Source organism: Cherax quadricarinatus, chromosome 28 (assembly GCF_038502225.1).
Source record: "Cherax quadricarinatus isolate ZL_2023a chromosome 28, ASM3850222v1, whole genome shotgun sequence".
In the NCBI taxonomy this organism is placed as follows: domain Eukaryota; kingdom Metazoa; phylum Arthropoda; class Malacostraca; order Decapoda; family Parastacidae; genus Cherax; species Cherax quadricarinatus.
The window spans coordinates 9,311,110-9,337,363 of NC_091319.1; the positions used below are offsets into that span (position 1 = coordinate 9,311,110).

A 26,254-nucleotide genomic window follows, 5' to 3' on the forward strand; every position below is an offset into this window, starting at 1 on the left:
TGAATGACACTCGTATTTGCGCACTCGGTCAGTACTGCTGGTGCTCCTATTTGTGGGGTGACGGGGGGTAAGGAGGGGGAGGAGGATGGGCTTCCTGGTTTCATTTTAAGCTGATTCCGGGAGCTCCTTTCACTGTATTCTCCCAGACTGTATTCTTTCTTGGGTTTCCTTTCACCGTCTCCCAGCTTCATAGTCTTGCTTTTGTTGAGGTTAGACTCCTGTCGCCATATCTTTGATTCTGTCGAGGTTAAAGCAATATAAACATTTATTCAGCCATTCCAAAAATCTATTCGGTTCTTCCGGAATTCTTCTATTATTTTTATTTTGCATTATCATTATTTTGTCATTATCCACAAAGATATGCATTATTATTATTATTATTCTTATTATTTAGGTGTCCCGTAGCTCGACTGCTAGTGCACTCAGCTTACACTGAGGTCTGGGGGTCGATCCCCGGTACGAGTGGAAACATTAGGACGTGTTTCCATAAGACACCTGCTGTCCCTGTTCACCTATCAGTAAAATAGGTACCTGGGTGTTTGTGGACTGGTGTGGGTCGCATCCTCGGACAAAATTGACCAATTTGCGGGAAATGCTCCGCATAACAGGGGGCTTTCTACATAGTATGTCACTGATGTCATCTAGGACTGTATACCTTGTACATGTAGAAGATTATTATTATCTTCGCTGGGAAGAAGTGTCATACAGCGCCTGGGAAATGGGAAGGATGCTGGATAATCCTCCCACACTTTCCCCACCCTACCTCCACTCTTCCTGTCCGACAGACACTTTCCCCAACCTCCTAACCCCACCACACTTCCCCTACTCTGTATTCCACACTCCCCCACGCCCCTCTTTACCCCGAACTTCCCCTATCTCCCTCTCTATCCCATGACTCCCCCTGTCTCCTCCCCACCATTCATTTCCCCAACCCCCTCACTGCGACTCAACACCCCTCCTCCCCATTACACACTTTCCCAGTAGGCCGTCGAATTGACACAAAATCTATACTCGCCAGCCTATAACCTGCTATGACCTCACACAAGGTCGCTCCCACTCACACGTAGCTCGATCGCTGAGGTCCGGGGGTCGAATCCCCGGTACGGCTGGAAAACATTAAGACGTTTCCATAAGACATCTACCGTCCCTTCTCACCCATTAGTAAAATGGGTACCTGAGTGTTAGTGGACTGGTGTGGGTCGCATCCTGGGACAAAACTGACCTAATCTGCCCAAAATGCTTTGCATAACAAGGGGCTTTCTATATAGTGTGTCACTGATGTCACCCAGGCCTGTATACCTTGTACATATACTTGTAGAAATAAAGATATATTATTACCTTACTATTTACACCTGGTATGACCTCACACGAAGTCTCTCCCACCACCCTTCCATCTACACCTGTTGTGACCTCACACATGGTCGTTCCCACTACCCTTCCATCTACACCTGCTATGACCTCACACATGGTCGTTCCCACTACCTTTCCAACAACTATGAGGTCTTTGACACGGTATCGTATAACAGATTGGGTGGAACAAGCAATAATAATATAGAAGGAACTACACTGAATGAAGAAATACCTAAAAGGAAGACAACAAAGATTGAATGTTGAAGAGGAATCAGAAAGAGCAAGGGTGAGAGGTACGATCCCATAAAAATCAGTATTGGGATGAGTACCGATTCCATTGCACAAGTACATGGCATCATTACTGATACCAGTGCAAGAGTACATGCCAGCATTACTGATTCCAGTGCACGAGTGCATGCCAGCATTACTGATTCCAGTGCACGAGTGCATGCCAGCATTACTGATTCCTGTGCACAAGTGCATACAAGCATTACTGATTCCAGTGCAGAAGAAGAAAAAAGGTCTAAAGTATCCTTGGTGGTAAATGTTGTGAAACTAATGATGAGAATAAAAGCAAACGAGGAAAATGAAAACCCACAAACTAATATATGTAAATCGTAGGCTTTTGTCTGGAAGGTGGAAGCCTGTGAAAAATGAGGAAGGGCAAAGAAGACCTGAAACAGACTTGGAATCTGGGGGACAAAGGCTACATCCTTCGCTCAAAATAAAAAAAAAAGAAAAGAGGATCTTAGGGTAAGCTCAGTACCGAGGATATCACCTGAGGTGCACATCCAACGAACCCTTGCAGCGCACGTACGTGATAGGCTCAGGCGAGTCATTCAGCACTAAGTGTACTGAAGGCTCGATCCTCCATCCGCTAATTGCGTGAGAAAAACTGAAATCTCGCAGTTTCCAGATTGACAAACACAAATAAAGGAGATACAAGGGGTCTACATGGGGTGAAATATCAAAACAAGAGACAAGGAGGGAGAGAGAATGACGTGTACTGGCTAGTGTCATGAGAGTAATTGAGTAATAGATTATACACTGTGTCATCTACTACTGGGTAAGAAGAGTCCATCAAGAGGGCTAAAGATAAGTTCTAGAGTAGGGAGAGAAGGGTCGTGATGAAGGGATAGAAGGGTCGTTGAAAGGGAGTGAGGCAATAGAGAAGGACGGGGTGGGAGTCGTGAAGAGGAAGTGAGGCAATATAGAAGGAAGAGAGGTCGTGAAGAGAGAGTAAGGCAACAGAGAAGGGAGAGAGGGATCGTGATGACGATATGGGTTGTGGTGAGGGAAGAGAGGGATTATAGTGAGGGAGGAATATGTCTTAGGGAGAAGGTCGAGAAGCAGGAAGGTGGGAAGAAGGGAGGGTGGGAAGAAGGGAGGGAGGGAAGAAGGGAGGGTGGGAAGAAGGGAGGGTGGGAAGAAGGGAGGGTGGGAAGAAGGGAGGGAAGAAGGGAGGGAGGGAAGTAGGGAGGGAAGAAGGGAGGAAGACAGAAGGGTGTCGAGGAAAGCCCTCAACAGGTCATAAAGATGGGAGGTGGGGTGAGGGAGAGGGGCTGAAGAGGTGAGGAGGGTGTGGCAGAAAGGGAGGAATGAGGGACAGTAAGGGAGACGGAGGACAGATAGTAGTAAAGAAGGATAGAAGAGTCTTGCAGAGGGCAGGAAGAGGAGAAATGGCATGTACCCACTTAGTTGAGGTTGCAGGGGTCGATTCCTAGCTCCTGGCCCGGCCTCTTCACTGGTCGCTACTAGGTCACTCTCCCTGAACCGTGAGCTTTATCATACCTGTGTGTGTGTGTGTGTGTGTGTGTGTGTGTGTGTGTGTGTGTGTGTGTGTGTGTGTGTGTGTGTGTGTGTGTGTGTGTGTGTGTGTGTGTGTACATATTCTATCCGTAAAACAGCGTATACGTCACAACGTCCTAAACAGCATCCCTGACACCAGCCCATATCAACATTTTTCATATAAATTCCAACCTTCAATAATTTCTTAAGAAACGTTTGCATTTTTAAACTATTCTATGGTGATAATTTTCATTTTTATTTTTTCTACAGAGTTAATTAAATCTTTTTACTAACACTAATTTCAAGATTTTTTTCTTCCTCAGATCTGTTTGATAAATGTTCAGAGCGTCGAGCGAACCGCATCGATATTAAAAGCTGAACCTCTGGTGACCAAATTACGATAATATACAACAACCCACGAAGTGCAGTGAATTAATGTCACTAACAATAAAAAAAATAGTGCTTTCAATTCCTTTACATCTGTATATTCATCCCACATGCACACCTGTTGACAACTGTGTATTTACCCCTACACACACCTGTTTACAACTGTATTCACCCCTACATACCTGTTTACAACTGTGTATTCACCCCTACATACACACCTGTTTATTCACCCCCACATATACACCTGTACATTTACCCCCACATACATACATGTTTACAACTGTGTATTCACCCCTACATACACACCTGTTTATTCACCCCCACATATACACCTGTATATTTACCTCAACATACACGCCTGTTTACAACTGTGTATTCATCCCCACATACACACCTGTTTACAACTGTGTATTCACTCCCACATACACACCTGTTTACAACTGTGTATTCACCCCCACATACACACCTGCTTACAACTGTGTATTCACCCCCACATACACACCTGTTTACAACTGTGTATTCACCCCCACATTCACACCTGTTTACAGTGTATTCACCCCTACATACACACCTGTTTATTCACCCCCACATATACACCCCTACATACACACCTGTTTACAACTGTGTATTCACCCTTACATACACCTGTTTATTACCCCACATATACACCTGTATATACACCCCCACATACACACCTGTTTACAACTGTGCATTCACCCCCACATACACATGTTTACACCTGTTTATTCACCCCATATACACACCTGTATACACCTGTTTATTCACCCCCACATACACACCTGTATACACCTGTGTATTCACCCCCACATACACACCTGTTTACAACTGTGTGTTTGCACACGTATCTACTCACACCCGTGTAGTTACCCCACACATGTATTTAGTCATTTACCTCTCAATATTTACTTATGTATATTTACATCTGTGTGTTTTTCCCCTTGTGTTTTAATTCATTTACAGATTCACAGTTACCCAACGTAAAACATTTATTAAAATACAGGGTGACTGTAACTTCGTAAAGTTACATCAAGGAGAGTAACTCTGTGAATATACATAGTGTATATACCTGTGAATATACACATTAGTGTATATACCTGTGAATATACACATATTAGTGTATATACCTATGAATATGCACCGATTAGTGTATATACCTGTTAGTATACACAGATTAGTGTATATACCTGTGAATATACACAGATTAGTGTATACACCTTTGTAAATACACCAATTATTGTATATGCCTGTGAACAGACACTGTGTATACACTTAGGTGTGTTTATCATTGTATACATAACGAAAGCTTACGGTAAATGCCTACTTTAGGGATTAAATCGTCCTTGGTGGACAGGTGACATGCATCCGTAATAGCCCTAGAGTAATCGACAGACTCCTCACATAAACCAACCAAACACAGCGTAGCTACTCGTATCGCAATTATTAAGAATAATTATCAGTAGTAATCGTCAACCATAACTGTCAAGCTTAGTTATAGGGAAAACACTGTAGTTAAGTCTTTTGTCGCACCTCACAAACCATAGATCAGAGGGTTTCAGACATCAGATAATAGCAGAGGTTTCATATGTCAGATACTAACAGCGGGTTTCTGATGATAAAAGGATTTTAGATGTCTGATAATAAGAAAAGGTTTCAGATGTTAGTTAATCAGAAAATAACAGGGTTTCAGATGTCAGATAATAACAGAGGGTTTCAGATGTTAATCAGATAATAACAGGGTTTCAGATGTCAGATAACCAGACATCACAGAGGGTTTCTAATGTCAGTTAATCCGACAAGTCACTCTTGAGTATCAAAATTATTTATGATAATGGTATAACACCGACTAGTTTATCAATATTCATCAAAATTATTTATTTCAGATGATAATTACTGTTTCGCTCACGACACAGATAAGATTCATGAGTCTGTAACTAAAGCTAATTTGATAAGTTAATTTTGCGGTCGGTACCCATTCTGGGGTAGTGACTGAAACAAGGAATGGGTCTAAGAGCCTTAGAGGAAGAAAATGAATGGGGGGTACAAGGAGGATGGGTTGTTTTATCCTTGAGGTTCGATTCTCCGTCCTCACGCACTCTAAGAATGGGTTGTACCGATCGTCAGTGCGTGTGTACCTGGGGTAGGTGTGACGTATACCCACTGTCCAGGCAAGAACGACTGTCCCAAAATCAGGTGATCAATCGTAAACAAACGTCAGCTGAGAAAATGGAAATCAGAATCAACCAGCTGTGATGCCTTTACGGTCACCGAAATGTGGATCCCTTGGGAGTGCCTGAAGAATGCTACTCAGTTTGTCCCTCTCAGCTCAGTGGTAGTGCTCGGCTCACAGCTGAAACGACCAGGGTTAACTCTGGGCGAGGAGTCTCCGCAAGTCTCCAGATACATGCTGACACTGTTTACCTAACATTAAACAGACAGCTAGATCTTAAACTTCAAGGGAAACAAGCTATAAAGCTAGGCTTTATTGTTTATCCTAGTGTTATAAACCTTCCGGGATTATCCTAGGAGCTTATTAACCCTCCGAGATTATCCTAGGGAGCTTATTAACCCTCCGAGATTATTCTAGTGTTATTAACCCTCTAGGATTACCCTAGTGTTCTTAACTTTCTGGGATTATTCTAGTGTTAATAAACATCCAGAGTTACCCTAGTATTATTAACCCTCGAAGGTTAATAATACTAGGTCTTCTAACTACTTACTAGAACCTGGGAAATAGTTAAAAGAAATATCAATGATATGCTCTGTTATATATTCTATGTACAACTAAGGATAAAACAAATAAAATTAATCATTATTATTATTATTACTATTATTATTATTATTATTATTATTGTTAGTGACTGGAAAGCGCTAAATAGTAAAGTCGTTTGCAGGTGAATCCAAGTATAAAATACATGCCATGTTTAGCTTCAATTACAGCAGAGAGAAACATGAAACTGTGTGTGATTTACCTGGTGCTGCTGTTCATGTTTTTGCTGTGTGTGTGTATACTGAGTACAGACCTGGTGAAATACCAGGCCAGTCAGCGGTACTGACGTGGTGAAGAAGCCAGTCCAGTCAGCGGTACAGACCTGGCGAAGAAGCCAAGCCAGTCAAAGGTACAGACCTGGTGAAGAAACCAGGTCAGTCAGCGGTACTGATCTGGTGAAGAAGTCAAGTCAGTGGCACAGACCTGGTGAGGAAGCCAGGTTAGTCAGCAACTCCGTCTCACTACCCGACTTGGAGGCAATCCGTGTCACTGTACACTGACTCCGAGCCTCCTCCCACCTAGTATATTATGCTTAACATGGTGCAAAGTCGCGTTCAACCACTTGTCTCTGGTGAGGAGGTCGTCCCACCTCACACAGCACGTGGTCTATGCACACTCACATACAAAATTATCCTAACGTAATTCCGTGCAATAATTACCTTAAGTGTACAGTGTCACCTCTTGTCAAAGGTCCGGCCCAAAAGTAAATTAATATAGCAGGTTTCTGGGAAATTTTTCCCCAAATCAGAGCGAAATCAACAGAGCAGTTACTCACTTCACCCAGTAAATGCCACTGAGATGTGAAGCTAAGCATCCCCGCTCGGCTATGAGGGTGTGAGCAGACCTCATGGCAGGTTTCACAGTGGATCGTCCCTTGTGTCATACACCTGGTGACAAGCCTCCCTGCTCCTCCCTCCACACTTGCCACCTGCGACACTGCAGCCGTCACACTGTTTACTGCGGAGTTGATATTTTCACCGAATGATACAGGAGTGTGCTGCGTCGGGAGGCACAAAACACTCTCTGAATGACACAGTTATCGCTTACTGAACGAAACTATTTACTCTGCTCATGGAAGCAGGCACTTGCTCCTCACCCAATACGGTGGCACTCTCTCCAGTTCCTTGCTCTCATTGGGCCATCTCTCTCAAGAACAATTTCGCGGGATCTTTTATTTAGCGCGACGCAAATCTCAGGTATAAAATTATTCAGTTTGATAATTAAAGTAATATTGAATTATGGATTAAGAGAGAGCACCAGCCTCCCCTCCAGAGCCAAACAGAAAACGAGAAAATGGCTTTTGTAATCGATCTGTGTACGTGGCTCCTTAGCTACCCCCCTCCCCCTACCTCTTACCTTAGGAGGGTCAACTTCTTCCAACATATCTCTTTATAAACGACCTTATTTAATCTTTATTTTGCAAATCTACCGTCGATTAAATCCTATCTCCATCGAGGTAGTTAAAGGGGAACAGGGGATGAGGGGAGAAGGGGGGGATCGATAACTAACATGGCTGTATTTCGGAGCCAAATTTCCCCTCTTTTAAAATTTGCATATGGACTGCCTGCCACGAGTGTTGGTTCATGGCACCAGCCTCATATTTTATCGATCTATATTCATTAGGAAACTCCCTTATTTGGGAGTTGAAGAGTAGCAGTAGCTTTGAGTGTATAGCGGCTCCAGAGTGCCTTCATCACTCAGAAAAGCTCTTGATCCAAGCAATTGGAGCTACAATCTTCCAGGCGTCAAACCTACTTGCCTCCCACTACCCAGGCGTTATGATCCCTACTGGTCTAGCGTTTCTCCCCAGAATAATAACAATATTAATACCACTACAAATTATAGTAATAATAATAATTTTTGGTACGTCCCTTTAACGTATCTAATCTCTATCCTTTCCCATTTATTTTCTATTCTCTTCACCACATCTACGTCTCCTTTCCTTCTATTTCCCTCTCCTCTATTTCCCCTTTCTTCCTATTTCTCCTCTTCAACTCTTCTACTTTGCTTGACTGCGCTCACCTCTTCTACATATTCCTTCCTTCATAATTTAATTATGTCAATACTATACTATTTTGTGGAGCTCTGATGCTGTGTTGTGGAGCTCTGCAGTGTTCCTTTGGTAGTCTAAGGTATTCCTTAAAGCTCTGAGTGTTACTTGGAAATATGGTGTTCCAGGTCTTACTCGAAGTTCTCTGGTGCTCAGTGATGCTCTCAGGAGTAATCTGGTGTCCTATGTTTTTCTGAGGTGTTCCTGAAGCTCTGAGATGATCCTGGATGCTCTTGAGATGTTCCTTGAGGCTCCTCAGGAGTTCTAAGGTGATCTCGAGTGTTTACTGAAGCTTTGAGGTGCTCACTGCCACTCTGAGATGCTCCGTGAAGCTCCTAGCACACTCCGTGGTGCTGTGAGTGTTCCTTGAAGCTCCTAGCACACTCCGTGGTGCTGTGAGTGTTCCTTGAAGCTCCTAGCACACTCCGTGGTGCTGTGAGTGTTCCTTGAACCTCCTAGCACACTCCGTGGTGCTGTGTATGTTCCTTGAATCTCCTAGCACACCCCGTGGTGTTGTGAGTGTTCCTTAAGCTCCTAGCACACTCCGTGGTGCTGTGAGTGTTCCTTGAACCTCCTAGCACACTCCGTGATGCTGTGTATGTTCCTTGAATCTCCTAGCACACTCCGTGGTGCTGTGTATGTTCCTTGAATCTCCTAGCACACCCCGTGGTGTTGTGAGTGTTCCTTGAAGCTCCTAGCACACCCCGTGGTGTTGTGAGTGTTCTTTGAAGCTCCTAGCACACTCCGTGGTGCTGTGAGTGTTCCTTGAATCTCTCTTGTCCTCCGTGATGATCAAAGGTATTTTGGCGCTTCTTAACGTTCCGGGATGTATTTTTTCTCAATCACTGTCAACTTCTATAAAGCTCTCTCATTCTCTTGCGATTCTTTATTTTTTTTAACCACACCATCCGTCTCCCATGAAGGAAAAGTAATTTCCCCCCCCCCAACAAAAGAAAACTCATTCACCGTCATTCGTTCAACAGCTGAGTTGCCAGGAGTGTGCGAATATCACACAAATGCCCCAAGGTATTTACTGATGTGCCTTTGGTACATTTACTTAAATTTAACATTGTCCCGTGGCCTGGTGGTCGGTGCCCCGTGGCCTGGTGGCAAAAGCTCTCGCTTCACACGGTGAGGTGTCCGGGTTCGATTCCCGGCGAAGGGGTGGAAACATTGGATGTGTTTCCTTACACCGGTTGTCTATGTTCACCCATCAGTAAAATGGGTACCTAGGTGTTAGTCGACTTGTGTGGGTCGCATCCTGGGACAAAACCGACCTAATTTGCCCGAAATGCTTTACATAACATAGTAGTATGTCACTGATGTCAGCTAGGACTGTATACTTTGTGCATGTACTTGTAGAGATAAAGATATTATTATTATTAATGTATGGGGAGGAGTAGGGTAACACTAACACGCGGCTCATCTCAGGGGCTTATTTCGTTAGAAATAAAACGCTCAGTGTGCATCACGAGATGCTGGTGCCCAGGGCGTCCCACCACTGAGGTAAGGACACGTGGGTCATTGAAGTTACGTTTCACCCGTCCATTATCAAAAATAATCCCTAAATTAGGGATTATAGTACGCTCTCAGTGTATATACACACACCCTGAAAGATGTACCCTTCCGTGTATATACAACGAAAGATAAACACTACTTTGCATATATACACGAAAGCACAGTCTCGGTGTATATATACACTGGGATATATAGCTCTAGGTATATAAACACTGAAAGATACCTCTGCGTATATACACTGAAAATAATACACACTTGTCTGTATATATACTACTGAAACACATCTCTCGGTGCAAAAACAATAGTGTTTATAGTTGTATATATACAAATATACACACACCTCTCTCGGTATATAAAGACATATACACGTTTCTGTGAACACATACCGAGATTCACACCTCTCGATGTGTATATTCCAAGAAACACACATTTCTCGGTGTATATACACTGTAAAGTTGTAAGTAGCTATGCTCGGTCTGAATCACCTCGTTTGTTCCTACCCTCTCGTTCATCGCTCCCTAAGGATTGACACTATTAACCCCATCGTGACTGCTGTCATCGTTTACTGTGAACGCGATATTCACGCTAAAAACATCAATTAAGTAGTGCATGTGAGGGAGAGAGAGAGAGAGAGAGAGAGAGAGAGAGAGAGAGAGTGAGAGAGAGAGAGAGAGAGAGAGAGAGAGAGAGAGAGAGGAGGGAGTGAGAGCAAGCGAGCGTTCTTGCTGGGTCTAGGAAAGCATATTGGGTTTCCCTTGGGAAATATGTGTGCCTAACATCATGTAATTAATCCTCGGAATTGGAATTTGTTGTTGGCCAATGTGGATACCAAACTCTCTTACACACACACACACACACACACACACACAGGATAAATAGGGACAGCTGTTTGAACTAAGAGGACCAGGATCTTGGTGACACAGGTGGAAAATGAAGATACAGATGAACCATGAAGCTGTAAGGAAGTATTTCTTTAGTCTCGGGGTGGCTGAAAATTGTAATCTCTCTCTTCAAACGCATAAGCGACATGTCAGAGGCGATAATGTCCTATATTTTGCAGTCTGCTGATGTAAACGTAATGAAAAAAAAAACTGAATGACTACAAGTTGACTTGGATAGACTACAGAGATTGTCTCACAAATCAATGGTGGCATTCAAGCCCAGCAAGTGCAAGGTTATAAAAAAAATGTGAAAAAGAGAATGAAGACCGTAGGCAGACTTTGGAAGAAAGGCTGTAAACTATGAATAAGGAAGACGAATCTTGGGGTAAGTATAATACGAAGTATCTCGCTGGAGGCGAACATCAGCAGGATAACATGGACAACTTACAAACATCCAGCCAACCTAAGATCGGCATTCAAAAACCATAACATAGATACTTTCAAGACTTTACATAAAATATATGCCACACCTGTCATAATAAGCAAGTACCAGCCTTGAGTCAACACATACCCAAGCATGTAAAGAAACAAGAGAAAGTTTTTAAGTGTGTACTAATAAGACTGGTCGCAAAGCAGAGACAGCTGACTTATGGAAAGACAGGAGCCAAACCTGACAGCCTTAGAGGATAGAAGGCCAGGGAAGATGTGGAAACAAAGTATAACCTGTTTAAATGACTTGATAAGGCAGATAGTGACAGATTGTTTGAGAGAAGGAAATGGAAGAGTGTATGTGTGTGTTCACCGAGTTGTACTTGCGAGGGTCGAGACTGTTCTTGGTCCTGCCTCACGATTACTTTGCTCACCATCTTTGGTTTCTGGCCTTTGGCCCCATCATATCTACTCTTAAAGCTGTGTATTGAGTTTGCCTCCACCACAGAGAGAGAGAGAGAGAGAGAGAGAGAGAGAGAGAGAGAGAGAGAGAGAGAGAGAGAGAGAGAGAGAGAGAGAAAGAGAGAGAGAGAGACAATAGGAGCCCAGCGGGGGCACTCAGCAGGTGCTTGGCCAGCACCTGCAGGCAATCTCCCTCACACAATCTCCACACAGAGTGGCCACCACAGGCAGGGAGCTACACAGGTCTGGCACACAGGAATGGTACACAGAAATGGTACTACACCTGTGTAGCCAACGTGATACATTACGTATGCTCCAATTAAAACACTATAGACTAAATACTTAAAAAAATAAAAATCTATAAGACTGCGAATTTCATGTAAATGCACAGATGTAATTATATAAATTATAAAACAAACCTTGAATTGGAAAAAGAATAAAAAACAAAATCTGTATGATGGGACATTCAACCATCTAGAAAAGACAGGAAAATAGAAAAGGAAAAGAACAGAGGGAAAAAGGAAGATAGAATGAAGGAAGGTAGGGAGTGGTGGACGAGGGAAATAATCCCCCAGCTCCGATATTGAATGAGACCAGATGGTCAGTTCTGCTCCCTATCTGAGTGCTTCGGGCCAGTTGGATGGCCGTTCCAACTGATAAGCCTGCGGCAATCAGAGTCCTGACCCCATCCCACACGTTATAAGTACTCCACTCCACCAAGAACTAGACACAGGATCTAGCACCCATCCCACACGCGGGAAGTGCCCCACTCAACCAAGAACAAGATACAGAAGTGTAACGATCCCACATGTGATAAGTACCCCGCTCAACCAAGACCAAACCATCCCACATGTGGTAAGTACCCTACTCCACCAAGAACAAGATACAAAAGCTAGTAACGATCCCACATGTGATAAGTACCCCACTTAATTGAGAATTAAAGAGAGAAAGATAGATAATATTGTTTAAAGAGTGTGTGGGTAGAAGCTCTAATTAAATTAAACCACATCAGAGTAAAAAATGTCATGACTACCTAGAAAGATCTTTACCTGAGGAACGAGGAAGCGGAGGAGGGGGGGAAGACGATACCATCACAACTACTACTAACACCCACCACCACTACAACTACCACCACTACCAACCACCATTCACCACCCTCCACCAGGTCAACGCACAAAAAATAATTTAACAGTCATTAATATCGCTCAGTAAGGTCTCTCACAAGTGCTTCTCAATAGAGCTCCAGCCAGCTAACCAACCATCCAGCCTACTAATCAATAAGCCAGCCAGCCAGTCAACTAACCAACCCGGCAGCCAGCCAACTAGTTAGATAGCCATCCAATCAGATAACCAGCCGGCTAACCAATTAGCCGGTCAGAAACAGTTAGCCAGTAGGCTTCTCAACTACCCAGACGGAAAACCAGCCAGCCAATCAGCCACTCACCCATCAAGCCACTTACCCACCAATCTACCCAACAAGCCACCAGCCAACAAGCCATCCAGCAAGCAGTTCTTGCCTTTCACGTACTGCCCTGAACTTGCTATTTGCACTTCTCGATCGTTCAAATGGTATCCAGGAAGCCCAGGCGATGGAAAAACCTTGTTTAATGAGCTGGTGAACATTTGGAAACTCCGGCAATGTTGGTGGCAGGAATGTTGTGTTGGTAAGGTGCGTGTTCGCATGTACTGCTTTGTGCGCCTCTACGATGGAACATTAGTGAAGGTGGAGGACTGGAAGTTAGTGAAGCTGGTGGAACGATACTGGTGGGTGGAGGAATGGTGGTTCGTGGAGGGATGGAGGTTGAATGGATGGTGACTGGAGGGATGTGATTAGTGATTACAATTTTCCCAACCAGCCCAACAAAGTGGATGCTTAATCAACATCTCTCTGAGGTCAAGTCTCAATACAAACATAAAATATGAACAAACGAAGCGTAGGAAGATCGAAGGAGAATGAAGAAAGAGTGTGACGGAAGGGGAAAGATAGTAGAAAGAGAGATCTAAGAGGAAGTGGGATAAAGAGGGGGATGGAATGGGTAATTAAAGCGAAATGGAAAACGGAAGAATTATAAAGAAATAGAAGAAAGATTACAGAGAGGGGGAAAGTAAAAGGGAAAGGAGGATAATAGGGAACGACAGAATGGTAAGAGAGAATGGGAAACGAAAATATGGGAGATGAGGGAAGATTATAAATAGGAAGAAATGGAGGAAAAGGAGTAATAAAGAAAGGCAGATGGAAGGAGAACGTGAATAGCGAGTGGAAGATAAAGGGTACGATAAAGGTGAGGAGATAAAGAGGGAGATGAAAGATGAAGACACAACAAGGGGAGGAGGAATAATCACAACGTTTCTGATTGGTTTGGCAAATACTGAATGCTTCAATCAGAATTATATGTAGGGGGAATCTGCTACACAATTCTGGGATAATTTGCTACATAATACAGGAATAATTTGCTATACAGTTCTTGGATAATCTGCTACACAATTCTAATGTTACTTATAATTCTAAAAGTATTATAAGCATGCATTCACTTAGGAATAATTAATAATTATTATTATTGTGACCAGAGAGGCTGGCCTTGTTCCCAGGGTTATAATCATGGAGAAGCGCTAAAGTCATAGGGCTGTTATACAGCTCAGGGGGAATGGGACGCAATTGCATTAGACCCAACGAAGAGGGGGGAAGGGGGGGGCAGTAACTCCAATTCCTTGGATCAGGAACCCTTCACCGTCAACATTCTGACCGTCTCGATGTATAATTCCTGAAGCGTCACGCCCGTGTGTGGATATTTAGGGTGAGAAGTGATGTGTACTCGTTCCTCCGTCCGCTGACTTCGCCCTGGTTGAAGTTAGTGTTAGTGGTCGACTGGACCATCCCGGGACAAGGACGGTGTTGACGGTCGAGGCGGATCGAAGCTGGTCCATCGACCGCTGGACCGCCGGGGACCTTGTGATCGATGCCGGAAACTGTACCGCCACACACTGAGTTAATTTGCATGTGTGTGAGTGTCTGTGTACTCACCTAATTGTGGTTGCAGGGGTCGATTCATAGCTCCTGGTCCCGCCTTTTCACCGGTCGCTACTAGGTCCTCTGTATGTGTACCCACCTAGTTGAGGTTGCAGGGGTCGAGTCCGAGCTCCTGTGTGTGTGTGTATGTGTGTGTGTGTGTGTACTCACCTAGTTGTACTCACCTAGTTGAGGTTGCGGGGGTCGAGTCCGAGCTCCTGGCCCCGCCTCTTCACTGATCGCTACTAGGTCACTCTCCCTGAGCCGTGAGCTTTATCATACCTCTGCTTAAAGCTATGTATGGATCCTGCCTCCACTACATCGCTTCCCAAACTATTCCACTTACTGACTACTCTGTGGCTGAAGAAATACTTCCTAACATCCTTGTGATTCATCTATGTCTTCAACTTCCAACTGTGTCCCCTTGTTACTGTGTCCAATCTCTGGAACATCCTGTCTTTGTCCACCTTGTCAATTCCTCTCAGTATTTTGTATGTCGTTATCATGTCCCCCCTATCTCTCCTGTCCTCCAGTGTCGTCAGGTTGATTTCCCTTAACCTCTCCTCGTAGGACATACCTCTTAGCTCTGGGACTAGTCTTGTTGCAAACCTTTGCACTTTCTCTAGTTTCTTTACGTGCTTGGCTAGGTGTGGGTTCCAAACTGGTGCCGCATACTCCAATATGGGCCTAACGTACACGGTGTACAGGGTCCTGAACGATTCCTTATTAAGATGTCGGAATGCTGTTCTGAGGTTTGCTAGGCGCCCATATGCTGCAGCAGTTATTTGATTGATGTGCGCTTCAGGAGATGTGCCTGGTGTTATACTCACCCCAAGATCTTTTTCCTTGAGTGAGGTTTGTAGTCTCTGGCCCCCTAGACTGTACTCTGTCTGCGGTCTTCTTTGCCCTTCCCCAATCTTCATGACTTTGCACTTGGTGGGATTGAACTCCAGGAGCCAATTGCTGGACCAGGTCTGCAGCCTGTCCAGATCCCTTTGTAGTTCTGCCTGGTCTTCGATCGAGTGAATTCTTCTCATCAACTTCACGTCATCTGCAAACAGGGACACCTCAGAGTCTATTCCTTCCGTCATGTCGTTCACAAATACCAGAAACAGCACTGGTCCTAGGACTGACCCCTGTGGGACCCAGCTGGTCAGAGGTGCCCACTCTGACACCTCGCCACGTACCATGACTCGCTGCTGTCTTCCTGACAAGTATTCCCTTGATCCATTGTAGTGCCTTCCCTGTTGTCCCTGCTTGGTCCTCCAGTTTTTGCACCAATCTCTTGTGTGGAACTGTGTCAAACGCCTTCTTGCAGTCCAAGAATATGCAATCCACCCACCCCTCTCTCTCTTGTCTTACTGCTGTCACCATGTCATAGAACTCCAGTAGGTTTGTGACACAGGATTTCCCATCCCTGAAACCATGTTGGCTGCTGTTGATGAGATCATTCCTTTCTAGGTGTTCCACCACTCTTCTCCTGATAATCTTCTCCATGATTTTGCATACTATACATGTCAGTGACACTGGTCTGTAGTTTAATGCTTCATGTCTGTCTCCTTTTTTAAAGATTGGGACTACATTTGCTGTCTTCCATGCCTCAGGCAATCTCCCTGTTTCGATAGATGTATTGAATATTGTTGTAAGGGGTACACATAGCGCCTCTACTCCCTCTCTCAATACCCATGGGGAGATGTTATCTGGCCCCATTGCCTTTGAGGTATCTAGCTCACTCAGAAGCCTCTTCACTTCTTCCTCGGTTGTGTGCACTGTGTCCAGCACATGGTGGTGTGCCCCACCTCTCCGTCTTTCTGGAGCCCCTTCTGTCTCCTCTGTGAACACTTCTTTGAATCTCTTGTTGAGTTCCTCACATACTTCACTGTCATTTCTTGTTGTCTCTCCTCCTTCCTTCCTTAGCCTGATTACCTGGTCCTTGACTGTTGTTTTCCTCCTGATGTGGCTGTACAACAGTTTCGGGTCAAATTTGGCTTTCGCTGCTATGTCATTTTCATATTGTCTTTGGGCCTCCCTTCTTATCTGTGCATATTCGTTTCTGGCTCTACGACTGCTCTCCTTATTCTCCTGGGTCCTTTGCCTTCTATATTTCTTCCATTCCCTAGCATACTTGGTTTTTGCCTCCCTGCACCTTTGGGTAAACCATGGGCTCATCCTGGCTTTTTCATTATTCCTGTTACCCTTGGGTACAAACCTCTCCTCAGCCTCCTTGCATTTTGTGTGTGTGTGTGTGTGTGTGTGTGTGTGTGTGTGTGTGTGTGTGTGTGTGTGTGTGTGTGTGTGTGTGTGTGTGTGTGGTGTTTTTGCAAGACTTCGCGAATTCAAACGAATAACGCAACTGACTTTGCATATCAGTACACTAAAGCTAACAGTGAAAACGTTCAGTAACTCAAAAGACTGCCTTTTAAGACGTCTACACATTACCTTACACCGTTCCAGTGGCCTGGTATGGTGTCTCGAGGTTTGGTAGGCAACGCTCTCGCCTCATACACTCAAGTGTCCGTGGTTCGATTCCCGGCCGGCCCCGTTCCCCTAGCAAGTAGGTACCTGGGTGTTAGCCGACTGGTGTGGGTTGCATCCTGGGGACAAGACTGAAAAGATGCCAAATGGAAATAAGATAGATATTCCCTAATAACACACTGACTTTCATGGATTATTCTGGGTGGCTAACCCTCTGGATTAAAAATCCGAACAAACTCTTATCTTCAAGGAGTGTACCTTGATGCTGAAGGGCTCTTCAATAAAAATAACAACATAATCACAATAATAATAATAATGGCAAGACACTGTAATCACGTCGACTAGTCACTAATTATACTACCAGAAAAAAACAGGAAGCTGTGAAAAATTAAGTGAGTATGGAATGAGACAACTCAGTGAGGCAGACGCGATTATAATTAAGTCCTGACTCATTAGCATATTGCTAGTGAAAAAAAGTCTATCATCGTAATAAAAGCATATTGCTCTTCAACCTTCTTACCAGCCTATGTTGCCCTCGTCAAAGATGGTTGGGTAGCGAGACAGTGTGTGCAGACTAAATCATGAGACGATGTTTAGCTCTTAACAGACCGAAACGTCGCCTGAGAAAGGTCTCCTCTGACACAATGTACAATACTGGTGGGCAAGTCTTGCTTCTCAAGAGCAGGATGAAGATTATTCTATTGGGATTATTAATCCTGAGGGTCAGGAACTCAGAACTCAAGAAATTTACTCTGGATTATTTCCAGTGTGGGCTTTCGATTGATCTTTTTTTCTTACGATGCGACCCACAACAGTCGGCTAATACCCAAGTATACCTACTTACTGTTAGGTAAACAGGGGCAAGAAGATTTAAAGAAACATTCTCAACGTTCCTATCATTTGCTAATTTTTGCTAGCGATACGAGCGTTTCAAATTGTAACTTTATTAAAATCCCCCCAATTAAGTTAGTTCAGGAATCTGGTAAAAAAAAAACACTACCTACGAGTCATCCTGCTGCAACAATGACCCGGTATACGGCACCTGACGATTACAGTAACAGTCTGTCATCTTTGTAACAGCTTCTGTATCAAGGCTGTGAAAGGCTCTTAATTTTAAAGAATTTAAGCTCCACTCCCTTTCGTCTGATCGAACCTGATTACACACCCACTCCTTTTAATTCCCAAGAGTTGTATGGTCATTATGGATTAACGCTTCCCATAAATATACTACTACTAATAATAATAATTATAATATCCCTTGTGTCTGATGCTTGTGTTCCGAAAATGTATATTTAACGGCAGGTTTGTATCTAACCAAAGCCAGATTTTAAGGTGTACCTGGAAGGCGAATGAAAAACTTAAAAGTTTCCCAGGTAAATTAAATAAAGAAGACTATAACATAGTGTATATATATATAGACTGAGAGTTATATGCCTCTGAATGTATATACACAGATGCGTGACTATTAAGCAGGGAAGTAGTGTCACATAACAATATTTAATGTTAGTATTAAATAGCACAATATATATGTTAGAACATGTTAAAATGTATATATTCAACACGTTTGGCTTATGTAAATTAAATATCTAGCTTATACTAAATTATATTTACAATATAAGAGTGTATACGAGTAGTATAAAGCCCGGATAGTTTACAGTATACTGGCATACACCAGTGACGAATGACTGAACAAACAAAATACAAGCACTACAGGTTACAGTGTACTGGTATACATCACAGTAATGACTGAAGGAAACCCGGTATACAACTTTAAAAGTATACACTAATTAAACGTTTCAAACAAGACAAAGGTAAATTCACAAATAACTCACACTTGGCCAGGAAACTTCAGACTACATTTTGGGTCGTCTGGCACCATTAACAAGTCATAAGTCATGTCACCCGAGAAAGGCGCAGGACGGACCCTAATGTCCCAAAAAATTTCCCAAGTGTGAGTTGTTTGTGTAAAGAGAGGTGTAGTTCCATCATAAATATGCTGATTATAGGCGCGAATTGTGGGAAAAATGATTCGATGCCACCTTATTTTTAGCTATACATATATACGTGTTGGGCCACGGCTTGGCAGGCACTGGATGCTGCGTGGTACTGGTTGCTGCATGGTACTCTCTACACATTGGTCAACTGATGATGCTCGCCTCCAAATCCCAGCAGGTGGACGCAACTAGATCTAGTGGGGGAGAAGAAGAGGAGGAGCAAAAGGTAGAAGAGGAAGAAAAGTAGGATAAACAGCAGTAGAAGTAGAAATAGTAGTAGTAGTAGATGGAGTAGTAGTAGTAGTAGCAACAGCAGCGCTGTTAGTAGCAGCGATGGTATAATTATTACTATCAAAACTAAGCCCTACACCCACAAGGGTCATACTAATATTACTAATACTAATATTACTAATACTACCACTACTAGTAGCAGTAGTATTAGTAACAGCAGTAATAGTAGGAAGAGGTAAAATTACAGCTAGCGCCAGTATTTAGTAATCCCTGAGGTTAATATAAATCTCGCCTTAATAAAGTTCCTGGAGACAACGCTAGATGTATACTGCATACTGCCACCACTGGCGTTGAATTTAATGGTACTGACAATATAAATTGCCAGGGCTGGCCTAAGTTTAATGGTGCTAATACCCGGTGTATAAACTGCTAGATGCATATCCTATCAAACACGCTCAAGCATGCCTGCTGGAAGTCCAAGCCCCTCGCACACAAAACCTCCTTTACCCCCTCCCTCCAACCCTTCCTAGGCCGACCCCTACCCCGCCTTCCTTCCACTACAGACTGATACACTCTTGAAGTCATTCTGTTTCGCTCCATTCTCTCTACATGTCCGAACCACCTCAACAACCCTTCCTCAGCCCTCTGGACAACAGTTTTGGTAATCCCGCACCTCCTCCTAACTTCCAAACTACGAATTCTCTGCATTATATTCACACCACACATTGCCCTCAGACATGACATCTCCACTGCCTCCAGCCTTCTTCTCGCTGCAACATTCATCACCCACGCTTCACACCCATATAAGAGCGTTGGTAAAACTATACTCTCATACATTCCCCTCTTTGCCTCCAAGGACAAAGTTCTTTGTCTCCACAGACTCCTAAGTGCACCACTCACTCTTTTTCCCTCATCAATTCTATGATTCACCTCATCTTTCATAGACCCATCCGCTGACACGTCCACTCCCAAATATCTGAATACGTTCACCTCCTCCATACTCTCTCCCTCCAATCTGATATTCAATCTTTCATCACCTAATCTTTTTGTTATCCTCATAACCTTACTCTTTCCTGTATTCACCTTTAATTTTCTTCTTTTGCACACCCTACCAAATTCATCCACCAATCTCTGCAACTTCTCTTCAGAATCTCCCAAGAGCACAGTGTCATCAGCAAAGAGCAGCTGTGACAACTCCCACTTTGTGTGTGATTCTTTATCTTTTAACTCCACGCCTCTTGCCAAGACCCTCGCATTTACTTCTCTTACAACCCCATCTATAAATATATTAAACAACCACGGTGACATCACACATCCTTGTCTAAGGCCTACTTTTACTGGGAAAAAATTTCCCTCTTTCCTACATACTCTAACTTGAGCCTCACTATCCTCGTAAAAACTCTTCACTGCTTTCAGTAACCTACCTCCTACACCATACACTTGCAACATCTGCCACATTGCCCCCCTATCCACCCTGTCATACGCCTTTTCCAAATCCATAAATGCCACAAAGACCTCTTTAGCCTTATCTAAATACTGTTCACTTATATGTTTCACTGTAAACACCTGGTCCACACACCCCCTACCTTTCCTAAAGCCTCCTTGTTCATCTGCTATCCTATTCTCCGTCTTACTCTTAATTCTTTCAATTATAACTCTACCATACACTTTACCAGGTACACTCAACAGACTTATATATATGCATGCTCTCTGCCAATCCCTATATACCCTCTTCCATATATATATATATATATATATATATATATATATATGAACTTCCCCCACACTCAATTGCCTATGCTCTCATTAGCCCATCTATCCTCCAATAGCTGTTTATATCTTACCCTAACTGCCTCCTCTTTTAGTTTATAAACCTTCACCTCTCTCTTCCCTGATGCTTCTATTCTCCTTGTATCCCATCTACCTTTTACTCTCAGTAGCTACAACTAGAGAGAGAGAGAAGAGTCTTTTATCTACCAATACATAATCCAACAAACTAGAGAGATGTATTACCTATAACTAAACCCCTTTCTATACAAAGAGGGACCTGGATATACATATATGAAAGAGAGAGAGAGAGAGAGAGAGAGAGAGAGATAAACTCTGGAGTGTGTTCCAAGAATTAAGCCAAAACTTAAGTCCTTGTAACTTATACAGAATATGGTAACCGTACACTGCAGATTCTTCCATCACATAATTATGCAGAATATGGTGTATACCTTTCATGGGTTGCGCAAGTTTTGCTTCTTTCGCAGCCCAGCGCTCGGCGAGGCTTGTCTTGTGCTTGTCTGGCCAACCAAGTTGTTTGCTGCTGGAGGCCCGCTGGCCCATCACAGCCTGGTTGATTAGGCACTTTGTGGAGGTACTTGTAGAGTTTCCCCTTGCTGCACAATACCGTTGTAACAGTATTAGATTAAACAAAAATACCCTCGCTTCACCCGGAATTTCCCACTCTATACAGCCGTGTTCAGCGCTCTTGACAAAGCTAGACCATTAGGAAGGCAGTTTATATCTCCAGGTTAACCGGTTTAGATTGTCAGTAACCGGTTATAGGATGTTGTCAGGTGGGCGTGCCCTAAGCTATCGTCCACTACTCACTGCAATTGTCTCTAGCAGCCTAGATTTACGTGTGAATGGCCAGCAGCTTAGGCCATGTCCTCCGTGAGGATGTGTGGGTGTTACAACGGTGTGGATATGTTGGCGTTAAAAGTGTGGATATGTGGGTGTTTAAACTGTGTGAAAATGTGAGTATTTAAGGTGCAGATACGTGAGTGTTCAAATTGTGAATATGTGGATATGGCTGTGCATACTTGGGTGTGAGAATGTATACGTATGTGGGAGACTGGATACGTGGGTGCGAGACTGTAGGTATATAGGACTGAGTATTATCAAACTATGTACACTGAATAAATACACATAAAAATATAACTCAACTGAACTTACAATAAATTGAGCTAAATTAAAAAAAGAATCTTACAAGAGTTGATAAAACTCCCAATTTTTTACAGAGAAATTAATAATTTGCATTAAGTCGCCTAGATTACTATGTAATTCCCATATTTTGTAATCACCCTATTAATATACATGTCGTACAATAGAAACAAGAACGTTAATGGAAGTCATTTTAGTGAGTTATTGTTGGTTAAATTCTGCTTATTTTACTATATAAAACCATTGCAAAAATGTTAAAATTGTGCAGGAGGCCTAAATAATAAACAACCATTACTCAGAGAGATATCTCATTCAGTGTACACAAGAGTATACTTTAGTCCTAATCACAGGGATTAAGGTCTGCTTGACTGGTGGTGTACAGGTGACAAGCGACTTTAATGATCCTACTTTGGTCATACTGAAACTGAAAAGCACTGTTACTCGCGTTAGCTTACGTGGTTAGAGCGCCGTGCTAACAACCCATGTTGTGTCTGTCATCCCCCCCATACAGGACAGGTGAAGTTTTTAAGTGGCTCACTTAATTTACTAGGTGTTTTGGTCTGCAGTCTTCTTTTTTATTTTTTTTTTTTTTTGGGGGGGGGGGCAAGCCTGCAAAAGAGGTAAATTGGTGACCAGCTGTAGACTGTGCACCAGTCTGTTACTTATCCTTAACACCAGATTCGAACCTAAACTCACCTAATATTGCACTAGCCTAATAATTATCTTAACTTGGGCTAACCCTAACCTGGTTTATATACATTCTCATCTAGAACAGCAACAATGTAAACTTTTAATATGCAAAAACAGACTGATGGCTCTTCCTGCAGACTTCCGTGCGTCAAAAACAAAATAAATTAAAAAAACACAGTTGGCCCGTATGGGGGTCGAACCCATGACTTCCGCGTTATTAGCACGGCGCTCTAACCAACTGAGCTAACAGGCCACGAGAACAGAGCTGGTGATAGTGGTATATGTTCTTTAGCAAGTCGTGTATAAAAAAAAGATATTTCTATTTATTATTACATATATATATGAACCTCTAAATTAGACGAACGTCATTAAAACTACTGTTTGTGCACCGCCAGTCAGTCCTTATTTTAGGTATTCTCAGGCTCTTCATACTTAGATATATACACCTATATGCATAGGTAAGGAATTATTATCAGAGTATTTTCTAGAAAGTTAGACCTAGTTTAACTATTTTCCATCTACTTAACCAATTTATGTATCCCCACAAAAAAAATAAATAGGTTGAGATCAGAATAAAAGAATGCTTAAGTTTATACTACAAATTCCTCCGTTTTCTCTGGTGCTCTTCTGCCTTTACAACCACTGACTAAAGTAAACCTGAGCTTCGTAAAAAAATTTTATATAGTAAGTTTATTCAGGTACAGATACACACAAATACAGTTACATAAATTATCATACATGACAGCATATGTGTGATAATTTATGTAACTGTATTTTTGTGTACATACTATTTTTTACAGTGGTCACGAGGATACACATTATGGGCACATAAAAAGCACATTATGTAGGTTTAATCGAAGATAAACCTAAGGAGTCAAACAATGTGATTTATTTATACTGCAGCGGCCTTGTGTGTTCCCAGGTAGCTGGGGGATGAGGGGTAGTTACGTTTGATCCAAGGTGGGTAAGATCAAGCCCACAGCTTCTCGCCGACCAAGAGCATGTTTTGATTTAGGCCTCATGCATAATTTGAACTCTTCACAATAGTTTTAAACAGTAAATTATGTATAATTTATTCTAGGATAACCGAATGAAGTCAAACAACCAGACTTATTACCAGGTGATCACCCATTCAGGCGGCAGCCTGAAATAACGGCAAGTTTCATTAGGCTCAGGTATACATAAATACAATTATCATACATACTAAGCCTGACCCGTAGCTCATTAGTAGCGCACTGAGCTCACACAGTAAGGTCAGTGGTTCGATCCCCGTTACGGTTGGAAACATTGGGACGTGTTTCCTTAAGACACCTCATGTCACTGTTTACCTAGCCGATTGGTGTGGGTCGCATCCTGGAGACAAAATTAACCTAATTTGCCCCAAGTGTTCTGCATAACCAGGGGCTTTCTATACAGTATGTCACTGATGTCAACTATGGTCTGTATAAGTTATATCACGTACTTATAAATATTATTATCACAGCACAGATCACATTAAATCAGTCAACCACAGGTCGTTCTTACACGACTAAGTGACCAATTTATTCATGAATAAACTAAAAGAAAACTGGGAAACAACAGCGAAATAAATGATAATGTATATGATGGTTCCGGTGGGAGTAAATCCTTCGTTAATTCTACATAATTTGTCATCAATGTACTCGTAACAACTGCATCTATTGCAAGGGATTAAATGTATATAACAGTTTGTAAATGATATGTGTTAAACCTGCCATGTGGTGATGAGGTGAACCTCCCATGTGATATGTAGTGTACCTGTGATGAGGTGAACCTCGCATGTGGTGATGAGGTGAACCTGTCATGTGGTGATGAGGTGAACCTCGCATGTGGTGATGAGGTGAACCTGTCATGTGGTGATGAGGTGAACCTCGAATGTGGTGATGAGGTGAACCTGTCATGTGGTGATGAGGTGAACCTCGCATGTGGTGATGAGGTGAACCTGTCATGTGGTGATGAGGTGAACCTATCATATGGTGATGAGGTGAGCTTCGCATGTGGCGATAAGGTGAACCTGTCATGTGGTGATGAGGTGAACCTCCCAACTGGTGATACGTAGGGAACCTCTCATGTGGTAATATGAGATGAATCTGCCGGGTGCCCGAAACGAACGTATCGATACAATACAAACCCGCACACAGGAGAATGAAACTTAGGGAGCATTAACTAGTCCAGGTCGGACCGGTATTGTGCCTATATATTCTTTTGTACTTGTACTAAAGAGGTACATGAAGTACTCTAGTGTTCAATGCGGTACAGAGGCAAACAGTCGTAGCTGAGCAGTTACCTATAAATTATGTGAATGGTGGGGGAGAGTACGAGGTGTAGCCCGGTGCATCAACAATGATTAATGGGATGAACAAGTGGCCAGTAGTGATAAATTTAATTGTGTGTTTCTGTGTAAGTCACGTTCATCGCTTAATAAACTGTGAGAGCACAGGGACAATACTGTTGACAGACAAAACATCACACCAAATCACAATGAAAGATTGTGTCTGTATTGTAACAGAAGTTTGAGGAAGAGGTGTGAATTTAGTAAATGCGAAATGTGCGAGAGATGCATCCATGACAAATGTATACTAGTTCGGAGCACGATAATTATATTATATACTGCAAACAATCGCAGACAGGCGATCGTAACTATATGCGTGTTATTACACACTGGTGGTGTTGAGGGCACAACACTGGTGTTCGCGGCAGCACACTAGTGGTGTTCGGGGCACCACTACCCTCACACCCTGGCCCCAACAATTGCGTGTTCTGTTATTCATACAAGTCATTACTAAAACACGGCCCAGATACAGAGATCGACTTCACCTTTTGACCATACTGGGATACACGACATCCACGGTCCCTGTAAAAGTTCGTGAGGTGTGTGCGTGTATGTGTACTCATCTATTTGTGGTTGCAGGGGTTGAGTCACAGCTCCCAAGTGTGCATGTGTACTCATCTGTATGTGGTTGCAGGGGTTGAGTCACAGCTTCTGAGCCCGCCTCTTCACTAGTCTCTACCAGGCCACTCCCTCCACACTTCAAGAACCTTATTATATCTCTTTTTAAAGGTAGGTAGGTAGGTAGGTAGGTAGGTAGGTAGGTAGGTGTGTGTGTGTGTGTGTGTGTGTGTGTGTGTGTTTATAACAAGGTTTCCACGAGTGCATACTGTCTACGCGACTTTAGCAAGATTGGATAGGGAGGCGTCTGGGACCAACTGCATGACATACTCAAAGTTATGTACGACAGGATGTAGCAAGTTCCA

At 43.0% G+C, this 26,254-nt stretch overlaps 1 protein-coding gene and 1 non-coding gene across 3 annotated transcripts in view; both read right to left on the reverse strand.

The window, feature by feature from the left end:
* Positions 1-26,254, reverse strand: part of LOC128693269 (caskin-2) — a 1,211,837-nt gene that overhangs the window by 1,004,614 nt on the left and 180,969 nt on the right. Inside the window, exon 1 of one of the 2 annotated variants that reach the window (XM_070089382.1) lies at positions 6,516-7,050. The exons of the other annotated variant lie outside the window; for it this stretch is intronic. The gene's annotated coding sequence lies outside the window, so the exon portion shown is untranslated. Of the gene's footprint in view, positions 1-6,515; positions 7,051-26,254 lie in introns of those variants that run through there. 2 annotated transcript variants of the gene reach the window in all.
* Positions 23,161-23,234, reverse strand: TRNAI-AAU (transfer RNA isoleucine (anticodon AAU)). The gene has a single exon. It is a non-coding gene; the product is annotated as a tRNA-Ile (tRNA).